The 11,446-nt window shown below is 50.2% G+C and overlaps 1 pseudogene; it reads right to left on the bottom strand.

Moving 5' to 3' along the window:
• Positions 1–600: 600 nt before the first annotated feature.
• LOC146821681 (18S ribosomal RNA) lies at positions 601–2,406 on the bottom strand (annotated as a pseudogene).
• Between the last annotated feature and the right edge of the window lie 9,040 nt (positions 2,407–11,446).

Here is an 11,446-nt window from a genome sequence, read left to right as displayed (position 1 = left end):
GCCATTGGCTGGCGATTAGTCTACCACACCCTCACCAGGGTCGGAGGCGCCGGTAGGGAGAAGCCAGGCGGCTCCCCATCCTGCACGCCTCCCACTGAGAGGAGTCAGGGTCCCCTTGCAAGCCTTCGGCCCCTTCTCTTCCAGGTCGCCCTGCCACACGAGAAGGGCCTCTCCTCGGTCACCCGGAATCCCGTCGGGCCGGGACTCGGTGTGGGAGGACCCAGCCAGCGGCAGGGCCTTTCAAGTGGGGTGGTACCAGCCCGGGGATGCACTGCCACTTCCCCCTAACCGCAGGGTTCATGCCGGGTGAGCTTGGGTTCTGTCTCGGGAGGTCCTACCACTGATCCCCTCCCAAGAAAGGGAAAGGAGATGGGGGCCGACCCCCGTCCCCGGTCATTCGCACCTTGGTCGGGCCCTCCCCGGGGGAAGAGGCCCACCAAAGTCCCGGTCCTCGCCCAGTCGCCCCATGCAGCCACGGACTGCTCTGCCGGCCGGGGCGCACCAGGGCAGGGCCAGGCCCTGTGCCTTCGGTGCGTGCTCGCAGGAGGTGGGTCGAGGGCTTCGGGCTGGCGCCATCGGTCGCTCGGGCCGCTCTGACGTTAACGATCCTTCCGCAGGTTCACCTACGTAAACCTTTTATGACTTTTACTTCTCTAGATAGTCAAGTTTGATCGTCTTCTTGGCGCTCCGCCAGGGGCCGTTGCAGACCCCGGCGGGCCAATCCAAAAACCTCACTACATCATCCAATCGGTAGTAAGGACGGGTGGTATGTACAAAGGGCAGGGACTTAATCAATGCGAGCTTATGACCCGCACTTACTGGGAATTCCTCGTTCATGGGAAATAATTGCAATCCCCAATCCCTATCACAAACGGGGTTCAGCAGGTTACCCGCACCTGTCGGCGAAGGGTAGACACACGCTGATCCATTCAGTGTAGCGCGCGTGCAGCCCCGGACATCTAAGGGCATCACATCACAGACCTGTTATTGCTTGATCTCGTGTGGCTGAACGCCTTTTGTCCCTCTAAGAAGTTGGACGCCGACCGCTGGTGGTCACATAACTAGGTATCCTGGAGGAGTCTCGTTCGTTATCAGAATTAATCAGACAAATCACTCCACCAGCTGAGAACGGCCATGCACCACCACCAACAGAATCGAGAAAGAGCTATCAATCTGTCAATCCTTACCGTGTCCGGGCCGGGTGAGGTTTCCTGTGTTGAGTCAAATTAAGCCGCAGGCTCCACTCCTGGTGGTGCCCTTCTGTCAGTTCCTTTAAGTTTCAGCTTTGCAACCATATTCCCCCCGGAACCCAAAGACTTTGGTTTCCCGGAAGCTACTTGGCGGGTCATGGGAATAACACCGTCGGATCGCTAGTAAGCATCGTTTATGGTTGGAACTACGACGGTATCTGATCGTCTTTGAACCTCCGACTTTCATTCTTGATTAATGAAAACATTCTTTGCAAATGCTTTCGCTTTGGTTCGTCTTGCGCCGGTCCAAGAATTTCACCTCTAGCGGCACAATACGAATGCCCCCGGACGCCCCGCTTAATCATGGCCCCAGTTCTGAGAACCAACAAAATAGAACTGGAATCCTATTCCATTATTGCTAGCTGCAGTATTCAGTTGACCGGCCTGCTTTGAACACTCTAATTTTTTCAAAGCAAACGCTTCGGACCCCCAGGAAACTCAGTCAAGAGCATCATGGGGGCGGCAAGAGGCAGGGGCTGGGACAGGAGGTAGCTCGCCTCGCGGCGGACCGCCAGCTCAATCCCAAGATCCAACTACCAACTTTTTAACTGCAGCAACTTTAATGGAATTACCGTGGCTGCTGGCAACAGACTTGCCTTCCAATGGATCCTCGTTAAAGGATTTAAAGTGTACTCATTCTAATTACATGTCCTCAAAAGAGTCCTGTATTGTTATTTTTTGTCACTACTTCCCGGAGTCGGGAGTGGATAATGTGCACGCCTGCTGCCTTCCTTGGATGTGGTAGCCATTTCTTAGGCTCCCTCTCTGAAATAGAACCCTGATTCCCCGTTACCCGTGGTCACCATGGTAGGCACAGAAAGTACCATCAAAAGTTGATAGCGCAGACATCCGAATGTATCGTCGCCATCACAGGGACATGCAATCGGCCCAAGGTTATCTATAGTCACAAAAGCGGCCGGTCGAGCCCGGATTGGTCTTGGTCTGATAAATGCACGCATCCTGGGAGTTCAGCACTCATCGGCATGTATTAGCTCTAGAATTCTCACAGTTATCCAAGTAACAGATGGAGCGATCGCAGGAACCATAACTGATTTAATGAGCCATTCACAGTTTCAGTGTACCGGCTGTGTTTACTTACACGTGCATGGCTTAATGTTTGAGACAAGCATATGCTCCTGGCAGGTTCAACCAGGTAGCCGCACCTGCTGACGGAGTGGGTTAGGAAAAGACACATGCCCATCTCCCCGACCGGACAACCTTTGTGCACCCCTCCCTCTCAGGAGCCTGCTGGGGGAAGGAACCAGCCCGCCTGGGTGGGAGGGCTCGCTGGAGGGGTGTGGAGAGGTGCAGTTGCGTGGGCACCGGTGGGCCCAGCCATCGCCCCCAGGAGGGAGAGGCGGGCCGAGGCACAGCCTGAGCAAGACGCAGGGGTGCCGGGCCTGCTGGTGGCGGCACCCCTCAAAACGGTCGTTCCAAACTGCTGTGGAAGTGTGCTGGGTGAAGAGGGGTGACTGCGTGGCGCGTGAGGCCTACGAACCTGCTGGGTGGCAGCATCCAAGGGCCTGGCACCACTTGACTCCTTCCGCTTGGGGCAGACCACTGGGGTACACGAGCTGCTAGGGCCACTCGGCCTTCAATCTGTTGGGTAGGGTAAAGGGCCTCCCGCCAGGTGGCAGGCCGTCGAGCCGGACGGTCCATGCGGGGTGGAAGCTCTTTGTTTGAAACAACAGCCAAGGCTGGCCAAGCATTCCATCTCTAAACAGACAGAGAGTGCCCAATCGATTGGAGTATGGCCGAGGCCACCCTGGCAGGCTGCCCTGCGCGGTTGATGCCGGCTTCATGTCCCTGCCTGCTCCCGGGGTGAGCAGGCCCAGAGGAAAGGCCCATCAGGAAGGGGCCGAGAGGCAGGCATTGAGCTGGGCCCCTGGGGGCCCCGGCGGCCGGGGCCCGGGTGCTGCCTTCCCCTGTCTCGGAATTGCCAGACCTCACCCAGGTCTGACTGACCCTCTCCCTAGTAATCTGGAGGTAAATTACCCCCTTTCTTGTAATCTGTGCACATGAGGTGACAGAGGGGACCCAAGGCGTAAATCTACCCGACCTCCTGGAGCCCTCGCTGGGATCAGGGAGGCAAATGAGCTCTCATCGGGACTTCCAGGGAAGCCCTGCCATCTGGTCACCCTATAGGAAAGCATTGCGTGCAACCATATGGCCGAGGTGATTGGTGCGACCAGATGGCCGGGCTCGAAAGGGAAGCCATCTGGTCACTCTACGCCCCAACGAAAGAGAGAGCGGGCTCTGGGGGATTGGGGACCGGAGGCCCAGGGCCCCAGCTGGGCTACAGCCATGGAGGCTGTGAGGGGGACTCGACGGCCCTCCGACCCGGGGCCCGCGGACACTTTGACAAGCAGAGGAGGCCTGCAAGGGATCGATATACCCCCATCCTGGGCCATTGGTGGAGCAGAAGGCGGGGAGATGATGCCCAGGGCCAGAGCATATGACCTGGGGCTCAACGGGGCCCCTGGACCCAGCCAGGCTTCCAGGCCCAGAGGCGCAGGGGAAGCCTCCCCGGGCCCGCCGGACATAATCCCGGGCACCCTGCCACGCAGCAGGACCGAGGACAGTGCCCAGGGTGGGGAGGCCGCCCTCCCGGGGCCCTCAGGGGCACTGGCTGGAGCTCATGAACCCAGCCAAGCAAGGGGAGGCTCCCTGGCCTTTAGCAGAGCACCCGAACCGGAGCCCCTGGAACCAGCCGGGACTCCCAGGCCCATAGGTGCAGGGGAAGCCTCCCTGGGCCCGCCGGACACCAACCCAGGCACCCTGCCATGCAGCAGGACCAAGGACCGTGTCCAGGGTGAGGAGGCTGCCCTCCCCGGGCCATCATGGGCCCTGGCCGGAGCTCATGAACCCAGCCAAGCAAGGGGAGGCTCCCCGGGGACAAAGGAACCCCGTTCCGGGCCTTTGGCAGAGCGGCAGGCCGGGGGATGGTGCCCAGGGCCAGAGCACCCAATCTGGGGCCTGGTGGGCCCCTGGACTCAGCTGGGGCTCCCAGGCCTGGAGGTGCAGGGGCAGCCTCCCCAGGCCCACCGCACACCATCCAGGGCACCCTGCCATGTGGCAGGACCGAGGACAGAACCATGGGTGGGGAGGCTGCACTCCCCAGGGCCCCTGAGAGCCCCTGAACCCAGCCAAACATTGGGAGGACCCCTGGGCACGACAGAACCCCATCACGGGCCTTTGGCAGTGCGGGAGTCCGGGAAATGAGGCCCGGGGAAGGAGCACCCAACCCAGCCCGGGCTCCCGGGCCCTGAGGCACAGAGGAACCCTCCCCGGGCCCGCAGGACCCCGTCCTGGGCACCCTGCCACGCAGCAGGACTGAGGACAGAGCCCGGGGTGGGGAGGCTGCCCTCAACGGGGCCCTTGGGAGCCCCTGAACCCAGCCAAGCGGGGAGAGAATCCCTCTGCCCACAGGACCCAATCCACAGCAGCCTACCACCCAGCAGGCCCGGGGACAGACCCTGGGCTGGGGCAGAGTCCTGGCCTGTCCAGCTGCTGGCTGAGGACCACTAGGTCGAAAGGGGTTCCAGAGTACCCTGTCCCTAGTAATCCGGAGGAGGGCTACCCCTCTTTCTGGTAACCTGTGTGCACCGCAGGGGACCCTAGATGCAGATGCGCCCGACCTCCTGGATCCCTGGCTGGGATCAGGGAGGCAAATGAGCCCCCATCGGGACTTCCAGGGCAGCCCGGTCATCTGGTTGCCCCATTGGAAAGCTTTGCGTGCGACCAGATGGTCAAGGGGAAAGGTGCGACCAGATGGCCGGGACCGAAAGGACTTCCATCTTTCTGCCCCGTGCCTTCGCTGTTGGGCTCCTGCCTGCCCTTGCAGGGTTCGGGGGCTCTGCTTCTCGGGGAGATCTGGGACCCCGGCTGGGCCTCAGGCACAGGAAGGACTGTCGGAGCTCTCAGGCCCGGACACCTGTGGGAGGACTGCCCAGGACCCATGGAGCCCGTACCGGGCACTTTGCCACGCCATGGGCTGGAGGAGGGAGCCCCCAGACTGAGGAAAGATGTTGTCCGAGCATAGTCCATCTGGTCACCTGCAAAGAACCGCCAGCCCGGGAGGGGTGTTCCGGCATACGCTGCCCCTAGTAATCCATGCAAACATTGGATGTTCTCCATGCAGGTTGCCTTACAGCCTGCGTGGAGACCATGCCCAGGACCCCAGTCCCCGTCTGAGTGATGAACTACGGTGCTCATACCAATCACAATGCTGCATTGCAGCGCTGTGATTGGCTTAGGGCAGCAAATCACAACACTGCATTTCAGCATTGTGATTGGCTCAGGGGAGCCTGGGTGCTGTTCTGGATATGCCGGTGTAGGGAATGGCAAGACGCGGCAAGAAGTGGCAAGACGCAGCAAGACGCGTCAAGACACAGCAAGAAGGTACTTGTTTCTCTTCTTTACCCCCCTCTCCGCCCCCCACCCTCCATCCTCCCCCAACTGTCTACAATCAATAACTTAGTACAAGCGGACAGGCAAACCTCTGTGAATGTGGGTATATTATGCAAGCACATCTAAAACAAGATTAAAGATAAGAAATATATTTGGTAAAGTTTTCAAATGACAAAAAATAACATGCTATGGTGGGGAATTTTCGCTTTAAGTTCTGCTCTTAAAAATGTAATGCCAGGTTGACTGCCGTATTATGATCGCCAACTCAGCCATGTTTTTTTTTTAGAAGCAAAAAAGAAATGTCTCTGACCCATTGCAACAACAGTGTGTGCCACAGTGGTCACGAACAGGAATGAATATCATTTGGATACCAGTCATAAATATGGCAAGTCTTTCAATTCTTTTGAACTGTCTTCCCTTTGGTGCATGACCCACTTGTCAAAAGGGTTCCAACTGGCAGTGAGAAGGTTAATGAATTAAGTTGAAAATAATCACTCTAGTAGTTTATGGTGCAATGATAAATATAGAAGGTGATATAGAAAAAGAGACGGATTTGAAATGTGCTGATTTGGAAAAGGCAACCATTGTTACCGGTTGATGTTCCTACTTTCTTGTGTTTAATAAAACGTCTGAATAGAATAATTTGTGCATTTTAAACACTGATGCTTGATTCAAAGTAAAAAGAATGCATTACCTAACAGAAATGTTGCCATTTACTTAATAGTTCATTGTTCTTGCATAGGAGCAAACTTAGTTGTAGAAGGCCAATCTGTGTTTTAAGGTTTATGAGAACCAAGTCCAATGTTTGCAGTATCTAACTATGCAAGACTGACTGTAGCTAAACTTGTTATAAATGTCTACAAGCCGAAAGTATTTTCGGGCGAATGGAGGAGCTAAACCTGCTTACCAAACATCCTATTAGTTCATGGAGTAAGAAGCTTGATACAATGTTTTAACATGTTTTCCTGGTTTTTTATTAGTGTGTGTTCCTAGGTAGAGGCAATGTTTTTAAGATGGTCCCTTCCCCGTGGCGGGGCCCTAATAGTTGGGGCCACTGCTACTACTGAATTCCCTCTGTGCCTTACCTTTGCCATTTGTTATTTCACAGATTGCTACTGCAACTGTATGCTGATTTACAAGGATTTATTGAGACTCGGCTGAGTCTTATGGACTACTCTTTACGGGAATTTCTGCTACTCTAATTTGACTTTGAAACTTCATGTTTCTATAACCTTATTTTTTCTGTGAAATAGAACTCTTCATGGGTTCTCAAAATCGAAACCTCTGATCCTCATCTTTAGATTTGAGACTATATTCCCTTATGGAGCGTGCTTAATGCAATATATTTGATGCTTTGCTCTAACCAATTTTTGATGAGTTTTCTGTAAAAATGTTTGATTTATGGACTAACTGAAATAAAGACAAAATAAAGAAGAGAACCTTACTAATCTGTTAATGAGAATAAAGGTATTGGAAAATGATCACAACAATTATCATTGACTGAACTTAAAACTATTGATACTATTTAAGCTGAGATGTCTGATTTGCTCTTTGACTCCTAATACACATTTCAAGGTCCATCAAGAGGAAGAAAAATGATTTAGCACGGAAAATCATAATAGTACTAATATACAACGATTTCAAATAGTAGGACCCTGTCCATGCTAGCAGCAGTGTAAGCTGGGCCTCTGTCGCAAGGAAAGAATCAGTTCTCCTTTGATCTAAATGGCATAGAAGAACAAAAAGGGGAGTGACAAAATGTCTGTGACTGCTTTTTAAATAAAACAGGTTTTGTTTGGAAATACAGCGTTTTCCGTGAAGGAAAACGGGATGCATTAAAACAAAAAAAAGTTTTCTTTTACTCTTTTTAGAGTCGGCAGTGGTCTGAGGGACCACTGCCTGCCCTGAAAAGATGTTGGCGTCACTATTCACAAAGAAGAAGGGGTTCCTTGGGGACCCCTCCCTGTTTGTGAATGGCTTACCACCAACTTGAAGTTGGTCCCTTGAAAAGGGCACCGGAGGCAGTGAAACACAAGTTGCACGCAGGTGAAGTAAGCGTAATGGAAGGTCATCCAGTAGTCGATGGTAAAAGACTCCACTGGCCTAGAACCAAAGAACTGCCTCATTTGATCACGGTACAGCTGCAACTGAACTGGGTTTTTGCAGCTCCACAGATCAAGGATCCTTTGCGAAGCAATAATAGGAGAACCACCACGCCGCAAACCAATAGGACAACGTCCCTATGGGCCATGTGACAAGACAATTAATATATATAATAAAAAGAAAGGGTGACAGAATGCAACCCTGATAAACTCCCCGCTTAAGGTTAAAGTGCTTTGTGCATTCCCCAATACTCCTGAATCAAACTGAGCCCATTAGAGCATGATGGATTTATTTCAAGAAGGCAACAAGTGCAGGTTCAACCCCCATGGACCCTAGCTCTGCCTAAAGCTTATTCCTGTTCACCTTGTCAAAGGCAGAGCTGAGGTCCATGAAGGCCAGATACACCGAACCCCCTTTGGCCTTAGTATATTTGGTGATTATAGATTGTGGTTCTGCTATATCGGACCCCTACCAGAACTGAACCCATACTGGAGATTCAACAGAATGCTATGCTCATTGGGCCAGTGGGTTAATCTCCCCAATATGACCCAGCCAATAAGTTTTACTTCAACATCAACTAGCGATATCCGTTTATACCATACCATACCACAGAACTTTATTTCGATATCTGTGGAACATGAAAGTATAGACAAACAAGACAACCACAATACACATATATATAGAAATGCAAATATAAATATCAACAATTAAAATATATCAATGAAAAACAGTATAAAACCAAAGAACTTCATGGCACAAACCACTATCTAAAACTATACAAGGATGAAAATCACAGATAAAATCTACAGCATAGAAATGTCCAACTAAAAAACCTCACAAACATCAAACAATTCTTATCCAAGGTCAGTAGCAGACTGAAGGAATTTAGCATGCTTAATCTATGCCTTTAAAAACATAGCCAGGCAAAAACCTACAATCTGTCTAGTATAAAACTGCAACATTCTGAGAGTTTCCTGAAGCTCCTTACAACTCAAATCTTTGTAAAGGGGGACAATCCATTTTGCAAGTTTTTGTTTATAAAAGGGGCAAATAAACAGAACATCCTTTACAGCCTGCACACAAATCATCATATGAACCATTTTCCTGTTGCCTTCTACAAGTACATTATTTTATAGGTAAAGTGCCATTCCTAAATTGAAGATAGAGTTTCCTTGCGAATGGTGGGACAATTTCATCAATAGTGTTTTCGTAAAAAAGACTATTGGCTTCTGATCAGTGAAAGACACAGATAAGGAGCCCTTATAATGGCTTTTTCAATCAAACACATGCTCTCTGGTGAAATCCAATTATTGTCCATGTGTGGTGTAGGGCCTTAGTGGCACAGAGCCAATGTATTTTCAGTGCGTGATGGAGGACCAAACGTTCCTTGATTCACTCCTGCTAGGAAACGAGGACAGGCATTGTCCATTGCCTATACCAATAGGTCAACATTCTGCATTCAGTCTTGTGGGCAGTTTTCCTTTGGGCTGTGTCTAGATTTAGGGGGATCAACGTTATACTTGCTGGGAGATTAGTAGGGTTCTTAAAAACCTCTGCTCTGCTATGGAAAAACACTCTGTATGTAAATAACCCCGCAGCTCTGCAACATATAGAACCGCCCCTAGGGCCTTCTCATTATACGTTTCCAATGCCAGAGACACCCAAACAGTGTGTTGGATCAAAGATAAATAGGTTTTCTCCACCTGCGGTGACCAGCATACATTCTTGTTAAATTTCATGCTCAAAGCTGGACACTACATCTAGAGTTGTATTCACTAGCATCCTCTTCTCACAAAAAGTCAAAGTCTGTGTGGTGAAAATCACCCATTTGGTCTTGGAGCTGTTAAGCTCCAATCACCACTACACACAAAACAGTTGAAAGGCATTCAGTAGTTGTTGCAAACCCTGCGGGGACTTAGAGGATAACAAAGTGTCATCTGCAAAAACATGTGGGAACCCTTCACCTTTCAATCTTGGGTGCATCGCATCCATCTCTATCCAAAAGGCCAATTGCACCATTTCATTTAAATGCAAAGAGAGTAGGTACCAGAACACACCCCTGCCCGACCCCCCAATCAATATGGATGGGGTTGGTCAAGGCCCCGTCCTGCCCCCATCTCACCTGTGCAAGTATATCAGCATGAAGAATCACAAGAATGTACAACAAGGGAGTTGGTACCCCCATCTCCTCAGGGACCCTCCATATCTTGGCAAAGGGGCCCAAATCAAATGCTGCATGAAGATTGAAGTAAGCAACATAAAGTTTACCCTTGCCAATAATCACCTCTTTCTGGCAAATGCAGACAAAACAAAAAATCTGATCCACAGTACTCACATTTGAGCTAAAACCCACCTGCCAATCCGAGAGTATATTCTCGTCCCAATCCACTCCTGTATGCGAGCCACAACCAATTTTTTTTTTTGTAGGGAGCACCCTGATTCTCTTTCAGCTTTATTTAACACTTGCTGATACAACCTCCTTTTCATAAATATATCTGCTATATTTTTGTCTTAATAGCCACGATGAGCTCGTTCTTAGCTTTCCTGCATTCACCATTATACCAATTATCAGAGTTAGGTACAATATTCTCCATGCAACTTTGTTTCCCCAATACCTCTCCGATGTGGGGATTTTTCATGCTTAATAGTAAACTTCTCGATTCTAGAAACAGGAGGGAGCTTCGATAGAGACACGTAGTTGACAATTACACTATTCTTAATCACGTCCAGTGCTTCTGGGTTTTTCATCACCCAATCCCATCTAAATGTTCTAAGATTGTTAGTGTACGAGAGGGAACCGCTTCTCTATTACCATAAGATGCCTGAGCTGGGGGTACTTCATCCCATAGCAGCATACAAAGAGCATTATGGTCACTATATGAGCGCTCGACTATATCCATATCCACCATTACCAGCCAGAGCTTTACGACTGCCAAAAAGTAGTTGATTCTGCTACTATGTACTAATCTGTTAAAAGTCAATTTGCCTTGGCGATCAGAGTGACATCTACAGTTAGTGTCCCTAAGATCGCAGTTGACCCGCCTTTGCTGTCCACCTAACTGTGGGTAGATCTGAAAACGGAATAACCCATTGTTTATCCTGTTCTTGCATTAGATCAAGTGGTGAGGCCGCCAATGGTTCAAAGGTGGCATTTAAATAACCTGCAACCAAAATCATATCCGTATCCAGACTCTCCAGAAGGGCTTGCTCTAAAATACTAATTACTTCAGTCTCCTTATTGCTATTCTCTACTCTATTGTAGACATTATAGATTCTTAGTATCAACCCAGATGGAAGCACCAGTCCAACTCCTAATAAATCACAAGAAGCTAGAGGCACTTGAAATATTCTACATTGGAGTGATGTTTTGATCCATTTGCACAACTCCCCTGAGGGTCTACCCCTAGCATATTGGATTGCATTCACACAGAAAGATGTATACCTACTCTTATGAGCAGGCGGCTAGGCACCACGTCTCTTGAAAGAAAAAGATGTCAAATGTGTCAATAAGAAAACCCTACTCATCCTCCTCCAACATCTTGGTACATTCCATGTCAATTTTTTGATGGGATTATCCTGGGATTGTTAAATTCCATCAAAGATAGAGGGAGCTGATTCTCCAACAAGACTGCCCCCATTACTCACAGCTGGAGTTACATTCTCTGAATATAAGGTCTGACCCA

Source organism: Triturus cristatus, chromosome 6 (genome assembly GCF_964204655.1).
Source record: "Triturus cristatus chromosome 6, aTriCri1.1, whole genome shotgun sequence".
In the NCBI taxonomy this organism is placed as follows: Eukaryota; Metazoa; Chordata; class Amphibia; order Caudata; family Salamandridae; genus Triturus; species Triturus cristatus.
Note: the sequence above shows the minus strand (reverse complement) of the source record. Positions and strands in the feature narration are given on the sequence as shown.